This window comes from Oryx dammah, unplaced genomic scaffold (assembly GCF_014754425.2).
Source record: "Oryx dammah isolate SB20612 unplaced genomic scaffold, SCBI_Odam_1.1 HiC_scaffold_12, whole genome shotgun sequence".
NCBI lineage: Eukaryota > Metazoa > Chordata > Mammalia > Artiodactyla > Bovidae > Oryx > Oryx dammah.
In genome coordinates, this window is record NW_024070196.1 from 2,076,388 (window position 1) to 2,090,783 (window position 14,396).

A 14,396-nucleotide genomic window follows, 5' to 3' on the forward strand; every position below is an offset into this window, starting at 1 on the left:
ACTGTATAATAAAGGTCTTAACGACCCAGACAACCAAAATGGTGTGATCACTCACCTAGAGCCAGACATCCTGGAGTGTGAAGTCAAGTGGACCTTAGGAAGCATTACCACAAAGAAAACTAGTAGAGGTGATGGAATTTCAGCTGAGTTATTTCAAATTCCAAAAGATGATACTGTTAGAGTGCTGCATTCAATGTGAGTCATAGACTTAGATTACTGTGACACTGAATGATTTGCTTGGCTATGACCCAAGACCATTTTGTCATTTTTGAGATTGCAAACAAGTACTGCATTTCAGACTCTTTTGTTGACTATGAGGACTACTCCATTCCCTCTAAAGGATTCTTGCCCACAATGGTAGATATAATGGTCATCTGAATTAAATTTGCCAATTCTTGTCCATTTTAGTGCACTGACACCTAAATTGTTGATGTTCACACTTGCCATCTTGTTTGACCACTTCCAGTTTTCCTTGATTCGTGGACTTAACATTCCAGGTTCCTATGCAATATCGTTCTTTACAGCATCAATATTTACCTTCACCACCAGACATATCCACAAATGGGTGTCGTTTCTGCTTTGGCTCAGGCTCTTCATTCCTTCTGGAGCTATTTCTCTGCTCTTCTCCAGTAGCATATTGGACACCTACTGTTCACCTTTTAGTGTCATATCTTTCTGCCTCTTCATTACTGTTCATGGGGTGCTCAATATAAAGATGCTCAGTATGAATCAAACCTCATACCAGCCAGAGACTCCTGGATGGCACAAACAAAGCCTTGCACACCCCAGGACTCAGGGAAAGGAACAGAGACTCCCACAAGAGACAGAGCCAGACCTGCCTGTGAGTGTTTGGGGGTCCTCTGTGGAGGCATGTCTCAGCAGTGGCCTGCTGCAGAGGTAGGACCACTGGCAGCAGCAGTCCTGGGAGGCATGGCATATGGCATACATCCTCTTGGAGGAGGTTGCCAATAGCCCTACAATAGAGCCACTGAGTGGGCAACCCACAAACTGGAGAACAATTACCAAAGAAGTTCTCACACTGATGCAAAAATCCCAGCCCCTCTGACAGGCTTCCCAACCTGTGGATCTGGCAAAGGGACTGAAAATCCCCAGAGAATCTGACTTTGAAGGTCAGCAGTATTTGGTAACAGAACTTCCTTGGACTGGGGAAATAAAGACTCTTGGATGATGCAAGCAAAACTTTGTACATATCAGGACCCAGGAGAAAGAAGCAGTGATCCCACAAGAGACTGAGCCAGATGTGCTGTGAGTGTCTGGGAGTCTCTGGCAAGGTGTCAGTTGACAGAGCCCTGCCACCAAGTCAGGGGCACTGGCAGCAGCAGTCCTAGGAGGGAAGCATGCTGACATAATTTTTTTTGGAGAAGGTTGCCATTACCCCTATGATAATGAACCTGGAACACAGCCCCATCTATCATCAGAAAACTAGATTAAAGATTTACTGAGCAGGCCCTGCCCACCAGAGCAAGACCCAGTTTTCCATAGCTAGTCCTTCTGATCAGGAAGTTTGCATAAGCCTCTTATCCTCATCCATCAGAGGGCAGACAGAAAGGAAACCACAGTCACAGAAAACCTCCCAAAATGATAACATGGATCACAGGTTTTTGTAACTCAGTGAAACTACGAGCTGCATAGGGCCACCCAAGACAGATGGGTCATAGTGGAGAGTTCTGACAAAACATGATCCCCTGGAGAAGGGAATGGTAAACCTCTTCAGCATTCTTGACTTGAGAACCCTATGAACATTCAGTTCAGTTCAGTTCAGTCGCTCAGTCGTGTCCGACTCTTTGCGACCCCATGAATCGCAGCACGCCAGGCCTCCCTGTCCCTCACCAACTCCTGGAGTTCACTCAGACTCACGTCCATCGTGATGCCATTGAGCCATCTCATCCTCTGTCATCCCCTTTTCCTCCTGCCTCAATCCCTCCCAGTGGAACAGCAAAAAGAAGTACCATATGACCCAGCAATCCCTCTCCTGGGCATATATCCAGAACAAAATATGGTTCAAAAGGATATATGCATTCCAGTGTTCATTGCAACACTGTTTACAATAGTGAAAACATTGAAACAACTAAATGTCCATTGACAGATGAATGGATAAAGAAGATATGGTACATACATACAATGGAATGTTATTAGCTATTAAAAAGACTGAAATGATGCCATATGCAGCTACATGGATGTGCCTGGGAATTATCATGCTAAGTAAAGTAAGTTAGGCAGAGAAAGACTAATATCATATGATATCACTTACATGCAGAATCTTAAAAAATGATCAAAATAAATTTATTAACAAAATATAATAGACTCCAAGACTGAAGAACAAATTTATGGTTATTGGGGGGAAGACTAGGGAGTAAGCATAGATTGGAAGTTTGGGATTGGATACTCACTATCATATTTAAAATAGATAGCCAACAAAGACCCACTGTAACAACAGGGAATTCTGCTCAATATTCTGTAAAAATCTAAAATGCAGAAAAAAATTGAAAGAGTACATGCATAACTGAATCTCTTTACTATACATCTGAAACTAACACAACATTATCAATCAACTTTGTTCCAGCATAAAATAATTTTTTTAATGGAAAATAATCTAAGTGAATAATAAGAAACATACTGCATATCAAAATTCAGGCAAGGAATATAACTGAAAAGGGTTGAAAGTGAAATTGAAAGTGTTAGTCACTCAGTCATGGCCGCTGACACCTGCAAGGCTTCTCTGACCATGGGATTCTCCAGGCAAGAATACTGGAGTGGGTAGCCATTCCCTTCTCCAGGGGATCTTCCCGACTTAAGGAATGAACCTGGATCTCGTGAATAGCTGGCAGATTCTTTACTGTCTGAATCACCAAGGAAGCCCCAGGAAAATTTATAATTCTGAATGCTTACATTGCAAAATAAGAAAGATTTAAACTTTAGAAGGTATAAAAACTGTTCACTAAACCCAAAACAAATTAAGAAAATAATAAAATAATGGCAAAAATCAATGAACTAAAAAACACCTAACAATATAAAAATTAACTAAATCAAATGTTGAGCTTTTTTTTTTTAAAGATTGATAAAATTGATAAATTCTTTTAAGAATGATCAAGAATAAAAGAAAAGAAACACCTAATTACCAATATCAAGTATGAAAGACTGGATAACAATATATACCTAAGAGAAATGAAAATAACTAGGAAATATTATGATTAATTTAATGTCAAAAATTATAACAGATGTAAGTGGGTGGGGAAAAGCCTTGAAAGGCAGTAACCTTACACTCTGCATGCATGCTCAGTCGCTTCAGTCATATCCAACTCTTTGTGACCCTGTGGACTATAGCCTGTCAGTCTCCTCTGTCCATGGGATTCTCCAGGCAAAATACTGTAGTGGGTTACCATGCCCTCTTCCACAGGATCTTCCTGATCCAGGGATTGAATCTGTGTCTCCTGGATTGCAAGCAGATTCTTTACCACTGAGCCACTGGGGAAGCCCCAACCTTACACTACACACAAAAGTTAACTCAAAATGAATTAAAAACTTGAACATAAGACCTGAAATCATAAAAAAAAAAAAAACCTAGAAGAAAAGATAAGCAGTAAGCTCTTTGACATTGGTCTTAGTGATAAAATTTTGAATCTGACACCAAAACCAAAAGCAATGAAAGCAAAAATAATCAAGTGGGGTTACATAAAACTTAAAAACTTCTATACAGCAAAGGCAATGACCAACAAAATGAAAAGACAACCTACTGAATGAGAGAAAATAATTGCAAATCACATATCTGATAAGAAACTAATATCCAAAATATATAAAGAAATCACACATACCCAAATTACAATAAAACAACCAATCTTATTAAAAAATTATAGAAGATCTGAGTGGACATTTTTCCAAAGTAGACATACATAAGCCAATAGCCACAGACCAGCACTGCTGACCACCAGAAATTACACTATTAGGCACTTATACAAACAAAATGAATACACGAATTTGAAAAGAAATATGTGCCCCCATGTTTATTGCTGCATTATTTACAATAATAGCCAAAATATGGAAGCAAACTAAATATACATTGTTGTGTGAATGAAGACATGATGTTATATATTAACACATGCAATGGACTATTACACGGCCATAAAAAGAATGAAATCTTGCCATTTGCAAAACATGGATGGGCCTTGAGGGCCTTATGCTAAGTGAAATAAGTCAGGCAGAGAAGATAAGCGCTATGAACACTCTTATATGTGGACTATAAAAAACCACCAACAACAAAAATCCAAGTTTATAGAAACATAGAACAGATTTCTGGTTGCAAGAGGTAGAGAGAGGAGAGGGTGAGAAGTGACTTAATTGTTTTTTAGTTTAAATGAACTAATTAAATTAAAAAATATATAATCTTTAGATATTGGCTTCCTAATTTAAGAAGAAGTGGAGAAGGCAATGGCAACCCACTCCAGTACTCTTGCCTGGGAAGTCCCATGGACGGAGGAGCCTGGTGGGCTGCAGTCCATGTGGTCACAGAGTCAGACGCGACTGAGCGACTTTACTTTCACTTTTCATTTTCATGCATTGGAGAATGAAATGGCAACCCACTCCAGTATTCCTGCCTGGATAATCCCAGGGATGGGGGAGCCTGGTGGGCTCCCATCTCTGGGGTCGCACAGAATTGGACATGACTGAAGCGACTTAGCAGCAGCAGCAGCAATTTAAGAAGTATTGACAGGAGGAAAGTTATATAATGAAATACAATTTTTGTCCAGTCCATTTCTAAAACGTTTTCAATGTATTCAGTTCTCTGATAAACTCACTAAATTAACACGAACAAGGCTCTGATAATCTCTTCTTAGATTAACTTCTTAACAGATTTGCCTGTGTTGACTCTTTTCTTTTGAGACAGCAGTCAGAGGGATTTTCTATTTAAAAAAAAAAAAGAAGAGATATTGTAATCTATTAATGTAAAAATGTCAACAACTCAGATGAAAGAAGCCAATTCCTTAAAACATGCAATATACCAAAACTAAGCAAAGAAGAAAGGGGAAATATGAATAATTCAATATCTAAAATAGACTTTGTAATTTAAAGGATAAATCCTTCCCACAGATAAAACTCTAAGCCTAGATGATTTAGCAGATGAATTCTATCAAATACTTCAGAAAGAAACAATGCTAATATAACCAAACTCCTTAATAAAATTGAAAAAGATGCAAACCAACTAAAATGATGTATGAAATGTTTTCAAAAAAAGTAATTATATACATTAATATTCTTTATAAGCACAATCTTCAGTAAAATATTAGCAAAATGGCTTGAACAATACATTAAAAAAGAGTATATCAAAACGATGAGATTCTTTCAGGAATGTAAAGTTGATCTTACATTAAAAACTCAATCAATATAATTCATAAATTTAAAATATAAAAGTGAAAAGACACAGAAAGTAGACATATAAAACTTTAATGAGAAAATTGAAACTACAGTAGATATTTCAAAAATTAAGAAAGAAAACTATCAAACTACTACCTTTTTCTGGTAAGCAGTATCTACAAAAAAGCCCAATGGTTATTATACCTAATGGGAAATATTTCCACCTCAAATATAACAAGGGTTGGAATGAATTAAAGCTATACACTATCACTTCTATCACCATTATACCAGAGGTCCCAGGCAGAACAATAATGTATCAGTTCAGTAGCTCAGTTTTGTCCGACTCTGCAACCTCATGAACTGCAGCACGTCAGGCCTCCCTGTCCATCACCAGCTCCCAGAGTTCACCCACAACCCATGTCCATTGTATCAGTGATGCCATCCAACTATCTCATCCTCTGTCATTCCCTTCTCTTCCTGCCCTCAGTCTTTCCCAGCATCAGGGTCTTCTCAGATGAGTCAGCTCTTTGCATCAGGTGGCCAAAATATTGGAGCTTCAGCTTCAACATCAGTCCTTCCAATGAACACTCAGGACTGATCTCCTTTAGGATGGACTGGTTGGATCTCCTTGCAGTCCAAGGAACTCTCAAGAGTCTTTTCCAACACGACAGTTCAAAAGCATCGATTCTTTGGCACTCAGCTGTCTTTATAATCCAACTCTCACATCCATACATGACCACTGGAAAAACCATAGCCTTGACGAGATGGACCTTTGTTGACAAAGTAATGTCTCTGCTTTTCAATATGCTGTCTAGGCTGCTCATAACTTTCCTTCCAAGGAGTGAGCGTCTTTTAATTTCATGGCTGCAATAACCATCTGCAGTGATTTTGGAGCCCAGAAAAATAAAGTCTGACACTGTTTCCACTGTTTTCCCATCTATTCCCCATGAAGTGATGGGACCGGATGCCATGATCTTAGTTTTCTTAATGTTGAGCTTTAAGCCAACTTTTCACTCTCTACTTTCACTTTCATCACCAGGCTTTTTAGTTCCTCTTCACTTTCTGCCATAAGGGTGGTGTCATCTGCATATCTGAAGTTATTGATACTTCTCCTGGCAATCTTGATTCCAGCCTGTGCTTCCTCCAGACCAGCATTTCTCATGATGTACTCTGCATATAAGTTAAATAAGCAGGGTGACAGTATACAGCCTTGATATACTCCTTTTCCTATTTGGAACCAGTCTGTTGTTCCATGTCCAGTTCTAACTGTTGCTTCCTGACCTGCATACAGGTTTCTCAAGATGCAGGTCAGGTCATCTGGTATTCCCATCTCTTTCAGAATTTTCCACAGTTTATTGTGATCCACACAGTCAAAGGCTTTGGCATAGTCAATAAAGCAGAAATAGGTGTTTTTATAGAACTCTCTTGCTTTTTTGATGATCCATTGGATGTTGGCAATTTGATCTCTGGTTCCTCTGCTTTTTCTAAAACCAGCTTAAACATCTGGAAGTTCACGATTCATGTATTGCTGAAGCCTGGCTTGGAGAATTTTAAGCATTACTTTACTAGCATGTGAGATGAGTGCAATAATGTATGGAAATGACATAAATAGCATTAAGATTTGGCAAGAAGTATAAAAATTATCTTCATTCACAAAGGATAGAATTGCTTACATTGACTATCTTGTCACTTGCAAAAACATTGCTGAAATTAATGTGAGAAGTTTCCAAGGTGAACAAAATGTTAATGGCATAGTAGTAATGCCTGGTTCAGGTGTGACATTGAAAAGAATTCCAATGTTAATAGCCTCTAAAGGCATAAAGTATATGATAAATTTTAACAGTAGTTATGTTAGACAGCTACACTAAGTTTAAATATTCAGATAAATTAAATAATACAAATAAATGAGATAGTATTATCACATACTAAAAGACAATATATTAAAGGATATACTATGTGCTGTGTTGTGCTAAGTTGCTTCACTGGTATCTGAGTCTTCACAGCTTTATGGACTGTAGCCCACCAGGCTTCTCTATCCATGGGATTCTCCAGGCAAGAATAATGGAGTGGGTTGTCATGCCCTCCTCCAGGGGATCTTCCTGACCCAGGGATCAGTTTGTGTCTCTTATTCTTTACTACTAGCGCCAACAGGGAAACCAATTTAAACAAAACAAAACAAAACAAAATGATACACTATGGTCATATATTAAAAGACAATATTTTTCAGATGTCAAGTCTCCCTAATTTGATCTTACAGAATCAATGTAACCTCAATCATAATACTGGAGTGTTTTTCTACATAAATTGGCCACCTGGTTTTAAAATTTATATGGAAATGCAAAAGCCCAAGAATAGTCAAAATAATATTGCAAAAATGAACAAATCTGTTGTTTACAAAACAGAAATAGACTTGCAGACTCAGAGAATGAAATTTTTATGGTTGCGAGGGTTGGGGGAAGGATGAAATGAAGGGCTAGTTAGGAATTGTGGGACTGACATGTACACACTGATATTTAAATTGGATAAACTACTGCATAGCACAGGGAACTCTGCTCAGTGTGGCAGAGTGAATGGAAGTTTGTGGGAGAGTGATGTATATGTATGGATAAGTCCCTTTGCTGCTCACCTGAAACTATCAAAAAATTGTTAATCAGCTATATTCCAATACAAAATACAAAGTTGTTTTTTTTTTTAAGAATAAGTTTGGCAGATCTAATTACCAGATTTTAAGATAATGGTAATCAGAAGAGTGTGGAATTGGTTTAAGGATAAACAAATTGATCAAGTGGATGTAATAGCCAGAAATAGTTCTAAGTATTTACAGTCAATTGTTTTTTAACAAAGATGCCAGTGTAAGCCAATGTGGGAAATTAAAGTATTTTTAATGACTGATACCAGAAGAATTAGTTAAACACGTGAAAAATAAATCCAAGCACAAACATTAGTTGAGATAAATCATAGATATGAAAGCTAAAACTATAAAGCTTCTGGGCAAACAATATTTTTTGGCCTAGGGTAAGCAAAGATTTCTCAGAGAAAAAACCAAAAATGCTAACATTTAAGAAATGCTAAATTGAACTTGACCAAAATTAAAAACTTTTGTCACTTCCTGGGAAAAAATCATTTGTGATACATGTATCTGGGAGTATATATCCAGATTACAGTCAATATATATCCCGAATTTATAAGGATCCATGATTCAATAAAGAATAACAAAAAATAAATCCAGTTTTTAAAAATACACAATAGACAAGAATAGACACTTCACCCAAGAAGATATATGAAAGATGAATAAGAATAGGAAGAAATGATCGGCACCGTTAATTGTCAGATATATGCAACCCAAAATCTTGATGATGTAAGGTTAGGTTGCTTATTCAATATTTCTCTTGTTTCTTCAGGTAGGCCTGTATTGTTAAAACTTCCCTCTTAGCGCTGCTTTTAGTGCATCTCACAGGTTTTTGGTTGTTGTGTTTTCATTGTCATTTGTTGCTAGGTATATTTTTATTTCTTTTTTGATTTCTTCAGTGATCTGTTGGTTATTCACTAGCATATTATTTAGCCTTCATGTGTTTGTATTTTATGTAGTTTTTTTTTTTTTCCGTAGTTGATATTTAATTTTATAGTGTTGTGGTCAGAAAACATGTGTGACATGATTTCAATTTTTAAAAATTTTCCAAGGCTTGATTTTTGACCCAAGATGTTTTCTATCCTGGAGCATATTCCATGTGCCCTTGAGAAAAAGTGAAAGTTACTGTTTTGGGATAAAATGCCATGTGGATATCAATTATGCCCAACTGGTCCAATATATCATTTAAAACTTGTGTTTGAAAAGAACAACAACAACAAAAATCCAAAGTTAGTAGAAGGAAAGAAATCATAAAGATCAGAATGGAAGTAAATGAAAAAGAAACAAAGGAAACAATAACAAAGATCAATAAAACTAAAAGCTGGTTCTTTGAGAAGATAAACAAAATTGACAAATCATTAGGCAGACTCATCAAGAAAAAAAAAGGAGGAAACTCAAATTAATAACATTAGAAACTAAAAAGGAGGAGTTACAATAGAAACACAGAAATGCAAAGGATCATAAGAGACTACCATGAGCAACTATATGTCAATAAAATGGACTACCTCTAAGCAATGGACAAATTCTTAGAAATATATAAACTTCCAAAACCAAACCAGGGCAAAATAGGAAATATGAATAGACCAATCACAAGCATGAATATTGAAACTGTAATAAAAAAATTTCCAACAAACAAAAGCCCAGGGCAAGATGGCTACACAGGTGAACTCTACCAAAAGTTTGGAAAAGAGCTAACACTTACATTGCTCAAACTCTTCAGGAAAATTGCAGAGGAAGGAAAACTTCTCAACTCATTCTATGAGACTACCATCACCCTGATACCAAAAGTAGGCAAACATACCAAAAAAAGAAAGAAAAAAAAAAAAAGAAAAGAAAAAGAAAGAAAGAAAATTGCAGGCCAATATCACTGATGAACATAGATGCAAAAATCCTCAACAAAGCTCTAGCAAACAAAACCCAGGAACACACAAAAAGGATCACACATCATGATCAAATGAGCTTTATCATAGAGATGCAAGGATTTTTCAATATAAATCAATCAATGTGATATACCATATTAACAAATTGAAACATAAAAACCATATAATCATCTCAATAGATTCAGAGAAAGTTTTTGACAAAATTCAGTACTCATTTATCATAAAAAGAACTCTTCCCAAAAGCAGACATAGAAGGATCATACCTCAATATAATAAAGGCCATGTATGACAAACAGTAAACATTATTCTCAATGGAGAAAAACTGAAGGCATTTCCTCTAAGATCAGAAACAAGAGTGCCCACACTTGCCACTATTATTCAATATAGTTTGGAAGTCCTTGCTATATCCATCAGAGAAGTAAAAGAAACAAAAGAATACAGATTGGAAATAAGTAAAATTTTCACTGCTTACAGATGATATGACTCTATACATAGAAAACCCTAAAGATGCCACCAGAAAATTACTAGAGATAATCAATGAATATAGCAAAGTTGCAGGATATAAAATTAACACAGAAATCCCTTGCATTACCAGACACTAACAATGAAAAATCAGAAAGAGAAATTAAGGAAACAATCCCACTCACCATTGGAATAAAAAGAATAAAACACTTAGCAATAAATCTTCTTAAAGAGACAAGAGACCTTGTCTGTATGCAGAAAACCATGCCACTGGTGACAGAAATGGAAGATGACACAAACAGATAACAGATATTCCATGTTCTTGGATTAGAAGAATTAATACTGTGAAAATCATTATAATACTCAAAGCAATCTACAGAATCAACACAATCCCTATCAAACCACCAATGGTATTTTTCACAGAGCTAGTATGGAAACACAAAAAACCCTGAATAGTCAAAGCCTCCTTGAGAAAGAAAAACAAAGCTGGAGTGCTACAGACTACCGTCATCAAGACAGTATGGCACAGGCACAAAAACAGAAATATAGACCAATGGAACAAGATAGAAAGCCCAGAGATTAAACCAACACACCTATTGGCAACTTACCTTTGAAAAAAGAGGCAAGATTATACAGTAGAGAAAACAGAGCCTCCTTAATAAGTGGTGCTGGGAAAACTGGACAGCTACTTGTAAAAGAATGAAACTAGAACACCTCCCAACACTATATGTGTGCCCATGCACTAAGTCACTTCAGTCATGTCCAACTCCTCGTGACCTTATGAGCTGTTTCCACAAGGCTTCTCTGTCCATGGACTTCTCCAGGCAAGAATACTGTAGTGGGTTGCCATGCCCTACTCTAGGGGATCTTCTCAATCCAGGGGTTGAACCCATATCTCTTATGTCTCCTGCATTGGCAGGCAGGTTCTTTATCACTAGTGCAACCACAAACATAAACTCAAAATGGATTAAAGAATTAAATGTAAGGCCAGAAATTATAAAGCTCCTAGAGGTTACCATCAGTTCAGTTCAGTTCAGTTCAGTTCAGTCGCTCAGTCGTGTCCAACTCTTTGCGACCCCATGAATCGCAGCACGCCAGGCCTCCCTGTCCATCACCATCTCCCGGAGTTCACTCAGACTCACGTCCATCGAGTCCGTGATGCCATCCAGCCGTCTCATCCTCGGTCATCCCCTTCTCCTCCTGCCCCCAATCTCTCCCAGCATCAGAGTCTTTTCCAATGAGTCAACTTTTCGCATGAGGTGGCCAAAGTACTGGAGCTTCAGCTTTAGCATCATTCTTTCCAAAGAAATCCCAGGGTTGATCTCCTTCAGAATGGACTGGTTGGATCTCCTTGCAGTCCAAGGGACCCTCAAGAGTCTTCTCCAACACCACAGTTCAAATGCATCAATTCTTTGGTGCTCAGCCTTCTTCACAGTCCAATTCTCACATCCATACATGAGCACAGGAAAAACCATAGCCTTGACTAGACAGACCTTAGTCAGCAAAGTAATGTCTCTGCTTTTGAATATACTATCTAGGTTGGTCATAACTTTTCTTTCAAGGAGTAAGCGTCTTTTAATTTCATGGTTGCAGTCACCATCTGCAGTGATTTTGGAGCCCCCCAAAATAAAGTCTGACACTGTTTCCACTGTTTCCCCATCTATTTCCCATGAAGAGATGGGACCGTATGCCATGATCCTTGTTGTCTGAATGTTGAGCTTTAAGCCAACTTTTTCACTCTCCTCTTTCACTTTCATCAAGAGGCTTTTGAGTTCCTCTTCACTTTCTGCCATAAGGGTGGTGTCATCTGCATATCTGAGGTTATTGATATTTCTCCTGGCAATCTTGATTCCAACTTGTGTTTCTTCCAGTCCAGCGTTTCTCATGATGTACGAAGCACATTACAAGATCCTCTATGACCCGCTTCCTAGAATAATGGAAATAAAAATAAAAATAAGCAAGTGGGACCTAATTAAACTTAAAAGCTTTTGTGCATCAAAGGAATCTATAAACAAGATGAAAAGACAATCCTCAGAATGGGAGAAAATAATTGCAAATGAAACAATTTACAAAAGAATAATCTCCAAAATACACAACAGCTCATATAGCTTGATACCAGAAGACCAAACAACCCAACCAAGGAGTGGGTAGAGAACCTGTTTAGTCATTTCTCCAAAGAATATATACAAATGGCTAATAAATACATGAAAAGATCACTAAATATTGGAGATATGAAAATCAAATATACAGTGATGTGTCACCTCACACTTATCAGAATGGCGATCTTTGAAAAATCTACAAACAAATGCTGGAAAGGATGTGGAGAAAAGGGAAGTCTCTTACACTATTGGTGGGAATGTAAATCGATACAGCTACTATGGAGAACAGTGTGGAGATTCCTTAAAAAACTAGGAGTAAAACTACCATATGACCCAAGAATCTTACTATTGGGCATGTACTCTGAGAAAACCATAATTGAAATAGACACATGTCCTCCAAAGTTCATTTCAGCTGTATTTACAATAGCTAAGATGTGAAAGCAATCTAGATGTCCAACAACAGGTGAATGGATTAAGAAGTTGTGGTACATATATAAAATGGAATATTACTCAGCCATAAGAGGAATGCATTTAAGGCAGTTCTAATAAGGTGGATAACCTGGATCCTATTATTCAGAATGAAGTAAGTCAGAAAGAAAAATATATTTACATATATAAATGGAATCTAGAAAGATGGTACTGATGAACCTATTTGAGGTTAGCAAAGAAGACATAGACATAGAAAACAGATTTGTGGACACAGTGGGGGAAGAAGAGGGAAGGATTAATCGAAAGAGCACCATTGATGCATATACATTAACACATGTAATATATTAATCGGTAACCAGTAGGAATTGCTGTATGACCCAGGGAGCTCAAAGCTGATGTTGTGTGACAACCTAGAAGGGTGGGGTGGGGAGGGAGGTGGAAGGGAGGTTTAAGAGGCAGGGGACATACGTATACCCATAGTTGATTCGTGTTGATGTATGGCAGAAACTAACACGATATTGTAAAGCAATTATCTTCCAATTCAAAATAAAAAGAAACAATGAGATTTCCATTACAATGGAAAAAATTAAATATCTAACAACAATCAATGTTGCAAAAAAAATGGAACAGCTAGATCTCTCATATGTTTCAAGAGAGAGTGTAAACCCCCTTTAAAAATCTACTTTGGCAATTTCTTATATAGAGTTCATTATATATTAATTAATATCTACTCCATAACTAAGTAGCTATTGTTGAAAGTGAAAGTTGTTCAGTCGTTTCTGACACTTTGCAACCCCATGGCCTGTCCATGGAATTCCTAGGCCAGAATACTGGAGTGGGTAGCCTTTCCCTTCTCCAGGGGATCTTCCCAACCCAGGGATTGAACTGGGGTCTCCTGCACTAACTCTTGCATTGCAGCTGGATTCTTTATCAACTGAACTATCAGAGAAGCCCTAGATATTGTTAGGGAAATTAAAATGGAGGGAGTCTTGTTCAGGCTTCAGAAGCAGAAGAGCAGGCCTCTGACTTTACTTCTGACGTGCCTGGATACTGCCCAGAATCCATGCCTGCCCACAAGTATAGCTAGTCAGGTGGCACTTTAGATGAGAAAGGGAGTGGCAATTCTTGAGCTCCTGGAAGTCTGGCCAACTGCTTGGGATTTAACAAAATCCTATGACTCACAAGATTAAACAGGCAGCATATATAAAAAGACTAAAGTAAAACCAGAGCTGCATTTTTGTGCGCAAATTGATACCAGTTTGCAGCCTGGGATTATCAGCTGCTGCTAAATTGCTTCAGTTGTGGCCGACTCTGTGCGACCCCAGAGATGGGAGCCCACCAGGCTCTGCCGCCCCTGGGATTCTCCAGGCAAGAACACTGGAGTGGGTTGCGATTTCCTTCTCCAATGCATGAAAGTGAAAACTGAAAATGAAGTCTCTCAGTCGTGTCCGACTCAGCAACCCCATGGACTGCAGCCCATCAAGCTCCTCCATCCATGGGATTTTCCAGGCAAGAATACTGGAGTGG